At 42.6% G+C, this 18,332-nt stretch overlaps 1 long non-coding RNA gene across 2 annotated transcripts in view; it reads left to right on the forward strand.

Annotated features, from left to right (window-relative positions):
• The first annotated feature begins 7,184 nt into the window (after nucleotides 1-7,184).
• LOC309652626 overlaps nucleotides 7,185-18,332 on the forward strand; it is a 130,397-nt gene continuing 119,249 nt past the window's right edge. For both annotated transcript variants that reach the window (XR_014258823.1, XR_014258824.1), the window contains exon 1: nucleotides 7,185-8,314. This is a non-coding gene — a long non-coding RNA (uncharacterized lncRNA). The remainder of the gene's footprint in view (nucleotides 8,315-18,332) is intronic.

Below are 18,332 nucleotides of genomic sequence, written 5' to 3' on the forward strand. Positions count from 1 at the left end.
GCGGTCACCCCAAGGCAGCGGTCTCTACTGACTTGGCCACCAAAGCACTTAGCAGCCTTTCGCTCTCCCCTTGATGGCCCCAGGCTGGAGGGAGACGTTGACCCACAGCCACTTTAGCTCTCATGGGCATGGGTAAGGTTCCTGGGGGCTCCCAGCTGCAGGGAACATACTGCAAAGCACCTTGAAGGCCACTCACTGGGCTTGGGGTTAAAGAGTAACACCCCAACCCCTGCCTTAAAAGAGGGAGAAGAGGGCATTCACTCCGGAGCTACTGCTCTTCACCAGTCTCCTTGTATGCAACCCTCTTTTCCCACCCTCTGACTCTTTTGTTTTTTAAATTTTATTGACTTTGTTTTTATTTTACATATTACTGTTCTTTCACTACCCAAACATTCTTTCTCCCTCTTTCCCACCTCCCATCCTTCCTTTCTTCCTTCCTATCTTCCTTCTCTGCCTTCCTCTCTCCTTACTTATTACTTTAAATTCCCTTTCCTTTTTTTTTAAACATCTTTATTGGAGTATAATTGCTTTACAATGTTGTGTTAGTTTCTGCTGTATAACAAATTGAATCAGCTATAGATATACATATATCCCCATATCTCCTCCCTCTTGCATCTCCCTCCCACCCTCCCTATCCCACCCCTCTAGGTGGTCACAAAGCACCGAGCTGATCTCCCTGTGCTATGCAGCTGCTTCCCACTAGCTATCTGTTTTACATTTGGTAGTGTACATATGTCCATGCTACTCTCTCACTTCGTCCCAGCTTACCCTTCCCCCCTCCCCGTGTCTTCAAGTCCATTCTCTACGTCTGCGTCTTTATTCCTGTCCTGCCCCTAGGTTCGTGAGAACCTTTTTTTTATTTTTAGATTTCATATATATGTGTTAGCATACTGTATTTGTTTTTCTCTTTCTGACTTACTTCACTCTGTATGACAGACTCTAGGTCCATCCACCTCACTACAAATAACTCAATTTCATTTCTTTTTATGGCTGAGTAATATTCCATTGTATATATGTGCCACATCTTCTTTATCCATTCATCTGTCGATGGACACTTAGGTTGCTTCCATGTCCTGGCTATTGTAAATAGTGCTGCAATGAACATTGTGGTACATGACTCTTTTTGAATTATGGCTTTCTCAGGGTATATGCCCAGTAGTGGGATTGCTGGGTCGTATGGTAGTTCTGTTTTTAGTTTTTTAAGGAACCTCCATACTGTTCTCCATAGTGGCTGTATCAATTTACATTCCCACCAACAGTGCAAGAGGGTTCCCTTTTCTCCACACCCTCTCCAGCATTTATTGTTTGTAGATTTTTTTGATGATGGCCGTTCTGACTGGTGTGAGGTGATACGTCATTGTAGTTTTAATTTGCATTTCTCTAATGATTAGTGATGTTGAGCATCCCTTCATGTGTTTGTTGGCAATCTGTATATCTTCTTTGGAGAAATGTCTATTTAGGTCTTCTGCCCATTTTTGGATTGAGTTCTTTGTTTTTTTGATATTGAGCTGCATGAGCTGCTTGTATATTTTGGAGATGAATCCTCTGTCAGTTGCTTCATTTGCAAATATTTTCTCCCATTCTGAGGGTTGTCTTTTCGTCTTCTTTATGGTTTCCTTTGCTGTGCAAAACCTTTTAAGTTTCAATAGGTCCCATTTGTTTATTTTTGTTTTTATTTCCATTTCTCTAGGAGGCGGGTCAAAAAGGATCTTGCTGTGATTTATGTCAGAGTGTTCTTCCTATGTTTTCCTCTAAGAGTTTTATAGTGTCTGGCCTTACATTTAGGTCTTTCATCCATTTGAGTTTATTTTTGTGTATGGTGTTAGGGAGTGTTCTAATTTCATTCTTTTACATGTAGCTGTCCAGTTTTCCCAGCACCACTTATTGAAGAGGCTGTCTTTTCTCCATTGTATGTTCTTGCCTCCTTTATCAAAGATAAGGTGACCATATGTGCGTGGGTTTATCTCTGGGCTTTCTATTCTGTTCCATTGATCTATATTTCTGTTGTTGTGCCAGTACCATACTGTCTTGATTACTGTAGCTCTGTAGTATAGTCTGAAGTTAGGGGGCCTAATTCCTCCAGCTCCGTTTTTCTTTCTCAAGATTGCTTTGGCTCTTCGGGGTCTTTTGTGTTTCCATACAAATTGTGAAATTTTTTGTTCTAGTTCTGTGAAAAATGCCATTGGTAGTTGGATAGGGATTGCATTGAATCTGTAGTTTGCTTTGGGTAGTAGAGTCATTTTCACAATGTTGATTCTTCCCATCCAAGAACATGGTATATCTCTCCATCTGTTTGTATCATCTTTAATTTCTTTCATCAGTGTCCTGTAGTTTTCTGCATACAGGTCTTTTTTCTCCTTAGGTAGGTTTATTCCTAGGTATTTTATTCTTTTTGTTGCAATGGTAAATGGGAGTGTTTCCTTAATTTCTCTTTCAGATTTTTCATCATTATTGTATAGGAATGCAAGAGATTTCTGTGCATTAATCTTCTATCCTGCTACTTTACCAAATTCATTGATTAGCTCTAGTAGTTTTCTCGTAGCATCTTTAGGATTCTCAATGTATAGTATCCTGTCATCTGCAAACGGTGACAGTTTTACTTCTTCTTTTCCAATTTGTATTCCTTTTATTTCTTTTTCTTCTCTGATTGCTGTGGCTAAAACTTCCAAAACTATGTTGAATATTAGTGGTGAGAGTGGGCAACCTTGTCTTGTTCCTGATCTTAGAGGAAATGGTTTCAGTTTTTCACCACTGAGAATGATATTGGCTGTGGGTTTGTCCTATGTGGCGTTTATTATGTTGAGGTAGGTTCCTTCTATGCCTACTTTCTGGAGAGTTTTTATCATAAATGGGTGTTGAATTTTGTCAAAAGCTTTTTCTGCATCTATTGAGATTATCATATGGTTTTTATCCTTCAGTTTGTTAATATGGTGTATTACATTGATTGATTTGCATATATTGAAGAATCCTTGCATTCCTGGAATAAACCCCACTTGATCATGGTGTATGATCCTTTTAATGTGCTGTTGGATTCTGCTTGCTAATATTTTGTTGAGGATTTTTGCATCTATGTTCATCAGTGATATTGGCCTGTAGTTTTCTTTTTTTGTGACATCTTTGTTTGGTTTTGGTATCAGGATGATGGTGGCCTTGTAGAATGAGTTTGGGTGTGTTCTTCCCTCTGCTATATTTTGGAAGAGTTTGAAAAGGATAGGTGTTAGCTCTTCTCTAAATGTTTGATAGAATTCGCCTCTGAAGCCATGTGGTCCTGGGCTTTTGTTTGTTGGAAGATTTGTAATCACAGTTTCAATTTCAGTGCTTGTGATTTGTCTGTTTATATTTTCTATTTCTTCCTGGTTCAGTGTCAGAAGGTTGTGCTTTTCTAAGAATTTGTCCATTTCTTCCAGGTTGTCCATTTTATTGGCATACAGTTGCTTGTAGTAATCTCTCATGATTCTTTGTATTTCTGCAGTGTCAGTGGTTAACATCTTTTCTTTAGCTAGAGATGTTATTTAAGGTGATGAGTTGAGCCATTTGGGGGAGGTACTCGGTTTTCCTGTGTCTCTCCCATATATACAAAAGTGATACATGTTATTAAACTTCTGTTTGGTTTTTCTCCTGATAATCTGTCTTTTTTATTACTGGGGGGCGGGGGGATGTCTCAGCCAAGAATCTAGAAGGGTAGAGGGAAAATGATCTTTCCTCCCCAACACAGCCATACATCTCGCAAGGCAGAAGTCCAGAGGGCGTAATTTCAGGACCATGGTCTCATTCAGTATGGCACCAACTCTGTCCCACAGTAAATAAAAAATTCTTTCCTCCTAGTGGTGCTCTGAATTAAGGCATTCTTTCTGGCATTTTCCTTTCCTTCCTTTCTTTGCATCTCACATATGCTGACATGGGATCCTCTAGCTTTAGATTTTGATGATGTTCTCCTAAGAACATAGAAATTCTGAGAAGATCAAATCCAGCCTCCCTTCTCTTTAACAGCCGTGTTCTTCCTCCTCTTCATTTCCTTGGTCATAAATGAGAGTCTTTCTTTCTATACAATTTAATTTCTTTCAATTTCTTTTCTGCATTTACAACTCTTTGTCTTTATTGTGTCTGGTCTTTTCCTGTCTCTCCCCTCCAGGGTACTTAACAGCAGAGTCTGCAAAGAGCATATTTTACAGAAAGCACTCCACAGATTACAATGCCCACATTTATTTGCCGAGAAAGATTTTCATTAGGTTGTATTAGAGTGTTCTGGAATCACCTGGAAGGTGAACTCCTAGTGAATATGTTTGGGTCCAGATTGTTAATTGAACTGTGTGCAGCCTCAAAATCTTTCTGCAACCTCCTGGGACTTCTCAGCCTGATTGCTAGAGACAGAGGTTGGGCTTTGTCACCTGCTGCCACCACCTCAGCAGGTGACTGGGGCCGGTCCAGCAGCATGCTGGCTCTGAGGTTTCCTGCCAGGGAAGACAGATGATAATGCCTCACTCCTCCGGGCCTCGGGTAAGGGGGGGGGGTTGGGGTGGGGAATGAGGCAATCTGTGTGCGCCCACAGAACAATGACTTCCTCTGAGGATTAAGGCCAAGACGCTGGACTCTTTCCAGCCCGTGAAGACTCCCCATGTTGCAACAGCGCTCTTGGCACCTCTGCCCACAATGCGGGTTGACCTGGCTCCCCAGTGAGGGAAAAAAAAAAGACCTTATCACTGTAACAAGGATGTTCCCAACAGTTTCCTTCAGGCCAAACCCTGGGTGTTGTAGGTGAGGAAACAGGCCTGAGGTCAAAGTCACTGTGGTGGCTTTGTACTGTAGCGGCTAAGCTGGAACCACCTTTCACGGAATTCTTCTCCTTTCCCTCTATGGTTAGGGTTGGCCAGAAGAGCAACGGGGTGAGATTTGGAAGGTGGAAGTGAAGGAGCAGCCATGTCTATGGTTGCTGTGGGCGGCGGCCCCTGCCGCTCCCCGGAGCACCGGGGCAGGCGGGCGCATGTGCAGCTTTGGGCTAGAGGCCACCCATCTCTCCCTCCCTCCCATCCACCCTGCTGCTTCAGGCTTAACAGGGGACGCGGGGCAGCAGCCCTAGCACGCTGCTTAACAGTTCCCGCAACCGTGGAGGCTTCTGCCCTCTCATAAATCCCTTACTCTGTAGCCTCGGAGGGGTTTCTGCGTCAGACCCAACCCTAACCAATACAGTCCCACAACTTTGTTTGCCGCAGAACCCAGGGCCCTAGGCTTCCAGGACAACGTGCTTCCTACTTCCAGTGTCACCTCTGCTTAGAGGTTCTATCAGCCTGGTGCAATGCTAGTATTGATAAATGCTGAAAAGCAAATGGGGAGGTTCTGGCCAAGGAAGTCCTCAGGGCATCCAGCCAAGAATTTGTCATCAAAATGCCTGCCTCACCCCCCAAGCCCCATCTCACACTGTGCAGGGTACGCTGTGTTTGCATTACTCTTCGGGCCAGAGCAGAGTACTTAAGTATGATAGACACTGAATCAATCCTGGGTGCTTGGGCGAGAGATTCTGAGCACCATCGGATGAGTCCCGGATACAGTTAATTCTCTCCAGTGGTTTTGCCATTCTTAGTGTGGGAAAGGTGGTGAGGAAAGGTCAGCCAACGTGTATTGAATCAGGCCGTGTGTGGTGACACCGTTTGCCGTGGGACTTGGGGAGTTAGAGAGGGACACGTTTAAGTCACCCTCCCTCTTTCCACACGTCTCCATCCCCAAGATGAAATATTAGGAGGTCTGAAGTCCAGGAAGTCAGAGGGGTGGGGCTGAATTCACCCCTAGTCGGTTAGTAATTAAACAGAACCGTATCAGGGATTAGTTGTTAGTTAATGGGGAACCAGAGAGTCCCGCAGGCCCCCAGAGGTGGCTATTGAGATGTCAGCCCGGCAGAGCAGGCTGGTGGGGTGGCTTGGGGCACCTGCTGTGATGTTCTGTGATTCTCTACTGCATTCAGGATCTATGGCCACGCCCCTTGTCTTTCCACTCCAGCTCCATTGGCTCCCAGGGTGTACTTTGCGTCTGCCAAGCACTCTTCTACCTCAGAACTTTCGCACTCACCATCCCCTCTACCTGGGTCCCTCTCCCCCCAGAGAGCCTCCTGGCAAGACTCACTCCTTCACTCCTGTTCGTCTTTGCTCAAAAGTCACTTCATCTCGATGAGCCTTCTCTGACTACCCCACTATACATCTCAGCCCTCCCCCACTCTCCATCCCTCTCCCACGCAGTGGATGTTTGTTTTGCCTCGCCTCACTCCGAAGGGCGCTGTTAGCACTGGATTCGCCCTTGACACCTCCTGAAACACGACTCCACAGACTGTGCCGACAACTGTGCCTCCTAGAGTTGTGTAACACAGACGTACAGAGCCCAGTATTTGTCGAAAGGAGGCCACGGGTGGCTCCCTCTCTCTGCTTACCCTCTCGACTCACTGGCCACTGTAAAAATCCTGTCAGCAGCTTCTAAGGCTGCAGCTCATATTCGAAAGCTGCCCTGTGTCAGGATGGGGGAGCTGGCATGAAGCACCGGGCCGACTTTGTTTGTTCGTGGTTTATGTTCAAACTTTGACATCTTATTTCCGAGAGATGTGAGAAGAGCACTTGATAGGCTGTCTGCGGCAGTTTCTCCTAAGGGGTCTGCCAAAAACTGCTTGTGATCTCAGGGTCTAGTTTTCTTCGCCTTCTGCAGGTAAGCTTGTTTATAAGGAGGAAACATTTGTGCCGCTCAGCAGGTTTGAGAAACCCGGTGGGAATGGCTGTTTATTTGTCTTTTGATCACAAAGCCTGGGGTTTGGCTCCAAGGCTGAAAGGTCTCCAGGCCTCTTTATCTCCTCCCCTAGAGACTTTAATCTCTCCACTGACATTCCTTCGGCCCCCAGGGATTCCCCAGCTGGCCTGCCCTGAGTCTCTGTCCTCAGTCTGACCTCCCACCAGGGACTGGGGTTTCATCTGAGATCAGCTCCAGAGCCTAGCCTCTCCCTCTCCTTTGGCCTACAAACAACCAAAAGGAAGGGTTACCCGAGCCGCCCACCCTTCCCAAAACCCCAGTGGACATTCCTTTGGGGAAAGGAATCTTTTGTGTTTTAAGCCACGCCTTATCACTTGCCTTTTATGGAAGCTGAGCACTGAAGTCAGGTGAAGGGGCGCAGCGTGCAGTTCACTTACTTTGTAGATGAGGACACAGGGGTTCTGGGGCCTGCCAAATCACACCCGGCTTCTTTGGAAACGCTGCTGGGCCAGCCCCCCAGCCCGCCTCTGTTGTATGATCCCCCAGGCGGTTTGCAGGCTGCCCCACTGCCCAGTGCAATGTGAGCTGCCCACGCCCAGCCGGAAAGCCCAGCGAGCAGAGACAATTTTCTTTGCATCAGCATGCAGCATCACGCGGCGTTCCCCACAGGAGGACAGAGTGAGAAAATGAAATTCAAATCACCCCTCCGGTACGCTTTTCACTCCCTTTCCTGATAAGGCACAGAGAGAAACTGATTCTGTGGGTGAGCAGGCAGGTGTTGATAGGGGCCACCCGGGGCCTTTCTACTCTCCCCAGGGGCCCCTGATAGGACCCACTGAGAGCAGCCCAGGGCTGAGGACACAGGCACCTCCAGACCTTGCTCCTTGACACCGGGCTTGCTTCCCCAAGTAGCTAACCAGCCTTTCAGGGTATGTGGCTGCACCCATGTCCCGTCTCCCTCACTTGGCACCAGGCTGAGTAAGCAGCTGGGTGTTCCGCGACCTCAAGAGATTGTGAACCGATTTTGAACTTGCTTCCTCAAGTCATTCTGCTCCGGAGTAGAGGGCTTTACATCTTTCTCGAAAACCTAAATAAAAACAAATGAAAAGTCCTCAGCTTCGTGCAGTGACTTTGCTCATGCAGAAGAATGTAAGGTAAAAGACGAGACTACAAGAGGCAGCCTTTGTGCTCTCTGGGTGTCCTGGAAAAAGAGGGCAGGCAGGGCTTATGTGCACGAGGCAGGAGCTGCTTTTGCAGAAATGGAAATGCTCCCCCGTCTTTCCTTCCACACTAAGTTGCTTCATTATATTTTCAGGCGAGCGAGTCATGGGTTCCTGGTGCGCGGGGCTGTCTTTTTCAATTAATGCTTTTCACAGAAGTTCAGGTTTTAAACATCTCCCCCTCTCTTCCCAGGTCTGTTACATTTCCCAGAATGGTTCCCAGCGCTGGAGATAATTCCTTTTCGGAGAACCTACATTTCTCACCTGCTGATTGCAATTAGCCACTGCCAGCTGGGGCCTGGTATGCAGCTGAAACGCTAACAAGAAGTGGAGACCACGCGGAACCCAGACAGGGCAGAGGATGTGAATAAGTAAGGAAATGGTGCCTGTGTTTTTAAGACACTCCTGTGAATTCGAGGTTTCCCGACCCTCTGGATGGCCCTCCCTCTTTGGGCTCTGTGCTCGTGCTGTCCACCCCTCCCCTATTTTTTTTTGTCTGTGGGCTTGTAGCCTACAGTTAACATCACGGTCACGAATTTACCACTAAATACATTTTGTTAGGCAATAAATAGCCTCGGAAGAAAAATGAAATTCGACTAGGACTTCTGTTCCAATAATATTTGTGAGCTGTGGTGGATTCAGGCAGGCCCTGCTTACAGGTCTTAGAGCTAACCTTGAACATGAGGGCTGGCTGGCAGGGCTTGGAGAGGACTAGGGCACAACTAATCAGAACCCCTCATTTTATAGATAAGGGCATTGAATCCCAGAAGGGGAGCATGGCTCGTCCAAGGTCTTAGAGGAAGTCACAGGGCTGGGTAAAGTCTGTGTCTCCTGACCCGCAGCCCAGGGCTCTAACCACCGAACTGCCTTATCTTTTTTTTTTTTAAGATTTATTTATTTTATTGATTGATTGATTGCTATGTTGGGTCTTCGTTTCTGTGCTAGGGCTTTCTCTAGTTGCAGCAAGCGGGGGCCACTCTTCATCGCGGTGCGCGGGCCTCTCACTATCGCGGCCTCTCTTGTTGTGGAGCACAGGCTCCAGACGCGCAGGCTCAGTAATTGTGGCCCATGGGCCCAGTTGCTCCGCGGCATGTGGGATCTTCCCAGACCAGGGCTCGAACCCATGTCCCCTGCATTAGCAGGCAGACTCTCAACCACTGCGCCACCAGGGAAGCCCCTGCCTTACCTTTGATGATCTTGGGTAGCCAACCTGTAGACTTTGTGAGGAAAACACCAAAGAGATTGGTTGGAAGGTAGTCTTTGTTGGGCAATGTGCTTTCCAACCTAAGGAGACACTTCTTTCCTTCCGCATGAGCTAGTACCAATGTTATACCCCTGGACATTGTCATCCACGGTCCATGGATGACCATGATCCCCTGCCTGCCCCCTAAGGGGAGAATGCTCAGCCTTTGGAGCTGTTTTGGGTTTGTTCTGTAGGCAACAATAGGGAACAACCAACCAGGGGGAAATTAACAGCTGTTCCTGGGAGCTCCACAGCGTACATGGAGGGAGGCTGGCCTGGGAAATCTATGGCTTCTGGTGCCACCGTATGTGCTTGGGGGGATCAAGCTGAGTCCTTTGCAGCCATTCCCTACTTGCACTTAGAGGGTCGGGCATTCCCAGTCCAGCTCACTTTCCACTGGGAAAGGCCGCCTTGTAGGGTATAGTGTCAGAGAATTGGATAGGCTTCCAGGGCAGCAGGCAGTAATGAAAAGTGCCTGGATGTAGACTCTAACCCCAGCTCTGTTCTCTGGTAGACGTGTCTCTCAGCCTCTGTTTCTTTATTGGAAACTTGGAGACTCATTCTGTATGGCTCATTGGGCTTGCTAGAGGATGAGGGAAGGAGACGTAGATAAAAGTAGGTTCTCTATAAGTATTCATTTTCCTTCCCTCTAGTACTAAGTCTCCAGTTTACAGGTGAGGAAAACTAAGGCCCAGGGAAGTAAAACTACTCTCCCAAGGCCACAGGCTCCTCCATTGCCTCCAGCCATCTACTCTGTCTTCTGTGAGGCACTCAGAGAAAAAAACCACACCAAGTTTTACTAACACAAAGTTCATTCTCCAAAGAGAAGTGGATCTGTGTGCTGGTAAATGTTTAGCAACTAGCTGGGGGTAGGGGGCAGGGGAAGGGAAGTGGGGAGGAAGCTCTGATTTGTAGTGTTGTTTTTATTTTGAGATAATTGTAGGTTCACATGCAATTAAAAGAAATAATATAGAAATATCCCCTGTACCCTTTATCCAGTTTCCCCCAATGGTAACATCTCGCAAAACTGTCGTACATTATCACAACCAGGATATTGACATGATATAATCCACCAGTCTTTATATTTTGCTTCCACTCATTTGTGTTTGCATGTACTTAGATCTGTGCAATTTTATCACATGTGTAGATTCGTGTATTCACCACACAGTCAAGATACAGAACAGTCCCATTACCGCAAGGATCCCTCTGTTGCTATCTCCACTTCCCTCCTGCTCTACCTTGCCCCATCTTTAACCCTTGACAGCCTCTAATCTGTCCTCCATTTCTAAAATTTTGTCATTTGTTGCATAAATGGAATCATATAGCATGTAACCTTTTCGGATTGACTGAGTGAAAGACTCAGCATAGTTCTATCAAATTTGATTCAAGTTTTTATAGGTATCAATAGTTCATTCCTCTTTATTGTTGAACAGTATTCCACAGTGTGGGTGTATGACAGTTTGTTTAACCATTCACCTTGAGGAATGTCTGGGTTGTTTACAGATTTTGGCTATCATGTATAAAACTAGTATGAATATGCATATACAGGTTTTAAAAAAATTTTTATTTATTTATTTATTTATTTATGGCTGTGTTGGGTCTTCGTTTCTGTGTGAGGGCTTTCTCTAGTTGCGGCAAGTGGGGGCCACTCTTCATCGCGGTGCGCGGGCCTCTCATTATCGCGGCCTCTCTTGTTGCGGAGCACAGGCTCCAGATGCGCAGGCTCAATAATTGTGGCTCACGGGCCTAGTTGCTTCGCGGCATGTGGGATCTTCCCAGACCAGGGCTCGAACCCGTGTCCCCTGCATTGGCAGGCAGATTCTCAACCACTGCGCCACCAGGGAAGCCCCATATACAGGTTTTTGTGTGAACATAAATTTCCATTTCTTTGGAAACTTTGCACTCCACCTCAGTGTAGTTGTTGAATTGTATGGTAGTTGCATGTTTAGTTTTATAAGAAATGGTCAAATTGTTTTCCAGAGTGGCTTTACCATTTTCCATTCTCACCAGCAATATATGAGTGATCCATTTTCACCACATCCTGGCCAGTATTTGCTATTGTCACTATTCTTTATTTTAGCCATTCTGATAGATATATAGTGATACGTTGTGGGTTTTTTGTGTACATTTTCCTAATGGCTAATGAAGCTGAACATCTATTCATGTGCTTATTTTCTATCTGTCTATCCTCTTTGGTGAAATATCTCTTAATGTCTTTTGTCCATTTTCTAATTAGGCTGTTTGCTTATTTACTGCTGAGTTTTGAGAGTTCTTTATATATTCTACATTCTAGTCCTTTGTAGCTAATATGTGATTGGCAAATATTTCTCCTGGCAAATATTTCTCCCTAGTATGTAGCTTGTCTTTTCATCCTCTTAACAGGGTGTTTTGCAGAGCAAACATTTTTAATTTTGATGAGGTAGAATTTATTAATTTTTCCTTTTACTGATTGCACTTTTGGTGTCAAGTCTAAAAACTGTTGTTTTCTTTTTAGAAATGTTTCATACTTTTATATTTTACCTTTAAGCCTGTGATCCATTTTGAGTTAATTTTTTATAAGGTATGAGGTCTGGGTCAAAGGTTGCTTTTTTGTGTGTATGTGGATTTCTTTTTTCCCCTATGGATATCTAACTGTTCTGGCACTATTTGTTAAAAAGGCTATTTTTCTCCATTGAATTACTTTTGCATCTTTGTCAAAAATTAGTTGGACATATTTGTGTGAGCCTACTTCTGGGCTCTCTATTCTGTTCCACTAACCCATATGTCTGTTTACCCACCAATACCACTGCCTTGATTACTGTAGCTAAATAATAAGCCTTGATATTGGGTAGAATAATTCCTCCCTTCATCCTTCTTTTTCAAGATTGTTTTGGCTATTCTAGGGCTTGTGCTCTTCCATATAAATTTTAGAATAAGTTTGTCTATGTCTACAAAAAATCTTGCTCAAATTTTGATAGGAATTGCATTACATTTATATATCAATTTGGAGAGAATTGACATTTTTACTATGTTGAGTCTCCTAATCCATTTATTGGAATGTCTTTCCATTTATTAGGTCTTCCTTGATTTCTTTTATCAGTCTTTTATAATTTTTAGCATACAAATCTTGTGCACGTTTTATTAAGTATATACCTAGGTATTTCACTTTCTTTGGAGTAAATATAAATGGCATTGTGTTTTTAATTTCAGTTTCCACATGTTCATTATTAGTATATAAAATGCGATTGATTTTTGTGTGTTGATCTTATATCCTGCAACCTTGCTGAACTCACTTATTGGTTCCAGGAATTTTTAAAAATAGATATCTTGGGATATTCTATACAGACAATATGAAAATGGGGACAATTTTATTTCTTCCTTTCTTATCTTCATGTCTTTTTTTTTTTCTTGTCAATTGCACTGGCTAGAACTTCCTGTACTCTGGTGAATATGAGTAGAACATCCATACTTCGGTCCCTAAGAGGAGAGCATACAGTTGTTCACCATTAAGTATGATGCTGGTTTTACGTTTCTTGTAAATACTCTTTATCAAACTGAGGTAGTTCCCTTCTGTTTCTAATTTGCTGAGAGTTTTTATCATGAAAGGTGCTGGATTTTCAACTGTTGTTTCTATGTCCATTGATATGATCATATAATTTTTCTTGTTTGACTTATTGGTATGATGGATTACACTGATGGATTTTTCAAGTAATTTTATTATTTATTTATTCATTCATTTTTCGGCTGTGTTGGGTCCTCATTGCTGTGCGTGGGCTTTCTCTCTAGTTGCAGAGAGCGGGGTCTACTCTTCGTTTTGGTGTGTGGGCTTCTCATTGCGGTGGCTTCTCTTGTTGCAGCACACGGACTCAGTAGTTGTGGCTCGCGGGCTCTAGAGCGCAGGCTCAGTTGTTGTGGCACACGGGCTTAGTTGCTCCGCGGCATGTGGGATCTTCCCCGACCAGGGATCGAACCCGTGTCCCCTGCATTGGCAGGCGGATTCTTAACCACTGCGCCACCAGGGAAGTCCCCTGATTGATTTTTGAATGTTGAACCACCTTTGCGTTCTTGGAATAATCACACTTGATCGTGGTATATAATTATTTGTATACATTGTTGGATTGTATTTGATAATATTTTGTTGAGGATTTTTAAAAGTTCTGAGTTCATGAGGATATTGGTCTGTAGTTTTCTTTTTTTGTACTGTCTTTTTCTGGTTTTGGTATCTATATAATACAGGCCACATAACGTGAGTTGAGAAGTGTTGCTTCCTCTTCTATTTTCTGGAAGAGATTGGGTAAAATTGGTGTTAATTCTTCTTTAAATGTTTGGTAAAATTCTTAAGTGAATCCACCTGGGGCAAGGGACTTCTTTCTGGGGAGTTTTCAATTGCAAATTCTATTTATTTAATGGTTATAGTAGTGTTCAGGTTATCTATTTCATCTTGATTGAGGTTTGTTAGTTCACAGTTTTTGAGGAATTGGTCAATTTCTTCTAAGTTGTCAAATGTATGAGAGCAAAGTTGTTTGCTGTATTCCTTTATTATCCTTTAATAGCTGCAGGATCTATAATGATATCCCCTATTTCATTCTCGATATTGGTGATTTGTGTCTCTTCTCATTTTATATGTCAGCTTTGCTAGAGGTTTATTGATTGTTTTTTCAAAGAACCAGCTTTTTGTTTCATTGATTTTCTCTGTATTCCTGTATTCAGTTTCATTTATTTCTGTTCTTGTTTTTATTATTTCCTTCCATCCGCCTACTTTGGCTTTATTTTGCTCTTCTTTTTCTAGCTTTTTGAAGTAGGAACTTAGATTATTGATTTGAGTTCTTTCCTTTTTTCTAATATAAGAATTTAGTGCTATAAGTTTCCCTCTCAGCAGTGCTTTGGCTGAGGCCCACAAATGGTGATATGTTCTATTTTAATTTGGTTTAGTTCTATGTATTTTTAAATTTTTTGGAGACTTCCTCTTGGGTCCATGGATTGCTCAGTAGTGTGTTGTTTAATTTCTAATAGTTTTATTTTTGTTTTTCTGTTATTGATTTCTACTTTGATTCCATTATGGTTGGAGAATATATTCTATATGATTTCAATTCTTTGAAATATATTGAGGTTTTGTTTTATGACCCAGGATAAGGTCTGTCTTGATGAATGTTTCATAGGATATTATTTAGGAGACTATGTGTTCAAATCTTATTTTAGCAGGCATTTTTCCTGTTTAGGTTTAGCTTATAGGTATTGTCCTACTTTTGTGGCTTGTAGTTCCAGTGACAATTTAGTTTTCTGAGCCCTTGAAATGATATTCTGGTGTGTTTCATTCATCTGGCTCTGCTTGAGCTTCTGTTACATCTCTGCTGGTGGCATTTGCAGGGATGAACAGTGTTTTCCAAGGCCTCTCAGTATTCTTAGGTGGGATATGAAGCATACCAGACCTATGAGAAGAAGAGCATTTCCCTTGCCCTGTTCATTGGTCATTTGGTGCCATTTGGCTCCCCATTCTATTTCTGCAGGTACCTCTGAAGGAGTAAAGAGCCTACTTGAGCTGCCTTCTGTCACTGAAAAGAGAATGAGGAACTATGGGGCCTGGGTGACTCTTTGCCATTAGGTAGAGGGCTGGGTGACATTGTCCCTGGGTCACCTTCTGCTCAGGTGGCAGAAGTGGATGGCTGGAAAAGATGGGGCTTGCTAGCCCTGCCGATGCCTGTGTAAATGTCTATCTGATGCTGGGTGATGTGTGGTGTGGGGTGGATTGGTCTACTCAGGACCCACTCTTGCCCCCGCCATGGACAGATTGAGCCAACTGCTATTGTTGGATGTGGGCAGGGGATGGGTCAGCCTCCTGAGCTCCGCTGGTACCATTGCTGTGAGTAGACTGGCCTGCCACTGCCACTGGGTGTGGGTGTCCCTGCTAAATTCCTGCTGGGCTTACCTTTTCATGGTTAAAAATGAAGGAGAAAAGTAAAAACCCGGGGAACTTACCACAGTATTGTTCTTTAAGTCCTGAGGTCCCTAACCAGTCTGTCTTCTTCTATCCAGCATTTATAGTCCATTTATAATTGTTTGTTGAATTATTTCTGGGGTGTTTAGCTGTAGTTAGAGGGGAAGAGAAGAGAAAATTGAGTCTATGCTATCTTGTTCCAGAACCAGAAGCCAGTTATTTAAAAACTCAAAATTACTGCTCAGAAAAGGAGTCTTTTCTGGTGATAGATATACAGTATTCATTTTATAATATTCTTTATATGTTCCTGTGGGCTTAGAATATCAAAAATAGCTGAGTGTAAGGCTATGCCAGGTGTAAGCTAATCTCCCATTGCCATTACACTGTGTATTGTGGTTTACTCTCTATTATATTTATTTTCATCAACAAAATACTTGTTTGGTCAAGACACATTAGCTAAGAATTATTTTAATCAATGCTAAATTTGGATGGCCATCTGACAGAATAGGCTGAAAATGAGGCAAAGAAATTTAATGCAAATTTAGTCATTATGCATGAGAGCATGGCCTCACAATTGCAAGAGTTACTTGTTGATGTAAACAAGCCTTTTAAGGATTGCTTTACAAAGCAATGGAGTAAGTGGTTACCTTTGGGGATAGTAAATATAAACCTATAGGATGATTAAAAGAAAAATTGTCCTAATTCAAGGATGGGAACTTTCATTCAAGTTGCTTTAAAAATTTTCTTTTTGTCCTTGATGTTCTGAAATTTCAATATAATATGTTTAAATTTACATTTGTTTTTATTCATGCTGTTTAGAATTTGGTTTAACTTTTAATATGAATGCTTTCTATCTTTCTCTAATTACCATAATTCTGGAAAATTCTGTTCCCTTGTTTTGAACTCCAATTAGATGTATATTGGAGCTTCCTTTCAGTATCTCTCTCAACTGCTCTTTCATTATATCCTTTTATCTCTTTGTACTGTGTTTTATAAATTATGCAAGACTATCTTCCAATTCACTAATTTTCTCTTTGATTAAGTCCAACTTAGAACCAACCTCATTTATTGATTGATTTTCCTAATTATATATTTTTTATTTCCAAGATTGCTAAATGGTTCTTTTTCATGTCCACTGATTCAGTTTTCATTTTAGCTACTTCACCTAGTTACATTTCATAATATCTTGTTCTCTCTCTTATATTATTCTTTCCTTTATCTCTTTGGGGATTGGAGATATACCAACATTCTAATATTAAAGTCATTTTTATATTACTATGTTAGTTTCATTTTATCTGGAGTAAATTCATTTCCTATTATTGATTTTGTCAACTGTCTTTCCTAATGTTCTTTTTCTTCATGTATTTGGAGTTTTTGTTTTCAGGCTTATCTTGAATGGGATTTGATGTTATTTTTTTCTTATTCTGTTTATGCAGTCACTTCTCCTTGTCTAGAAGTTTTGGAGTTGCCTCTACCTGACCCACTAGACTCCCATGACTTATATCGGTTGCTCAAAGCTCCCATTTATGATGACATTGAGATATCATCAGTTCAGTCACAGAGCCATGAGTAGCTTCAACCAGATCTGAGCTATTAGGCACTCTTACTCCCAGTTTAACCCATAGTCACTGAGCCCCACCCCTCTCCCCTCAACTTGAACCTGATTCTGGTCTATTGCCAACCAGGCCCATAGCTTTTGTTCAGTTACCGCTTTGAGTTTCTGTTTTATTTCTGTTTCCCAGAGATGTTTTTATTATTGATATTTTAGAACATAGTTGGGTTTCTTTAATTTTACCTTATAATACGTGATCTATCATCCCTACTGATTTTTTGGGGAAAGAAATAGGTATCATCTTGACTTTATTTTATTTCCTTACCTTTATTTTCCCTTGACCTGATTTCTACATCTGCTTAGATTAACTTATTATATCAAACTTATTATATCAAAGTTATACAAGCTACCTCTAATCTTTCCTGGCTTGATAAAGAGTATAAATAAATGAACAAATAAATACAGAGAGATACATAAATAGTACACTTACATTCCACCTACAGACTATTGTAGTTGTTAAGCCATCAAATCTCCCTTACTTCAGCTTTATATGTTCACCTGCCAGAACCAGATCTTCACATAACCATCCAGAAGTAGTTCTGGGTTGCTCTACCTCCTTGGTTTAGTCCTGGGGTTTGGTGCTGGCTCTGGAACCCCTAACTATCCTTTCATCCCCAAGATAAGAACACATCCATTGTGGCTTTTGATCTTATCATTTTGACTGTATGAAACTTGAAAAAATATTCATTCAGCAAACACTTGTTGGGTGGTTTATTATGTGTCATGTACAGCGATAGGTGCCGTACTTATGTAGATGAATGAGATAGATCCCTACCTCTGATGAATCCCACATCTAGTCAGGGAGAGAGGCAACTTAAGAAGCAATTTCACATGGTATCTTAAGTGTTATGACATAACCATGGTGTTTTCTGAGTATCGAGGGTGGGTACCTAGAAATCAGAGAGGGCAACCTTAGGTAAAAGCTCTCCAAGATGAACCTTACAGGCCAGGTAGAATTTTTCCAGGTGAATAAAGAGGTGGAAGTACATGCTTGTCAAAGAGAAAAACTGTACAAAGAGGAACAGGAACTGCTGTGTCTGTTAGTAACTGAAGAGGAGGCACAAGGAAATCTAAGGGGAGGGGTGAGAGATGAGATTAGAGAGGTGGACAGGGATCACATCATGAAGGGCCTGGTACACTCTGTTCTGGAGTGTGAATTCTTCCCTGAAAGTGATAGGGAGTAATTTAGACATTGTAAGCAGAGGACTTAGCGTGATTCGATTTGTTTTTTAGGACTGTCACTCCAGATTGCAGGAACTTGGGGCCAGATACAGCAAATGGTGAGGATATGGATTCTGGCAGTCATTAGAGGAGTTGGAGAGGGCAAGACGTGTGGGAGAGATGCTTAGGAGGCAGACATGACTGAGCTTGGTGATGGAGAGGCTGAGGAGTGTGAGGAAAGGCAGGAGTCAAGGACAACTCACAAGTTTGTGAACTTTGTAATTGGGTGGATAAGATGTTATCACCGGAAATAAGAAGGAGGAGCAGATTTGTGGGGAGGATAAGGGAGGGATAATAAATAGGGGTTGGGACATGTTAAATTCTAGAAGCTTTGTGGGTCTTACAGATGAAATTGTGCAGTAGTAGGCAGACGTGAAAATCTTGAATTCACAAGAGAGC

Source organism: Balaenoptera physalus, assembly GCF_965194825.1.
Source record: "Balaenoptera physalus genome assembly, chromosome: X".
NCBI lineage: Eukaryota > Metazoa > Chordata > Mammalia > Artiodactyla > Balaenopteridae > Balaenoptera > Balaenoptera physalus.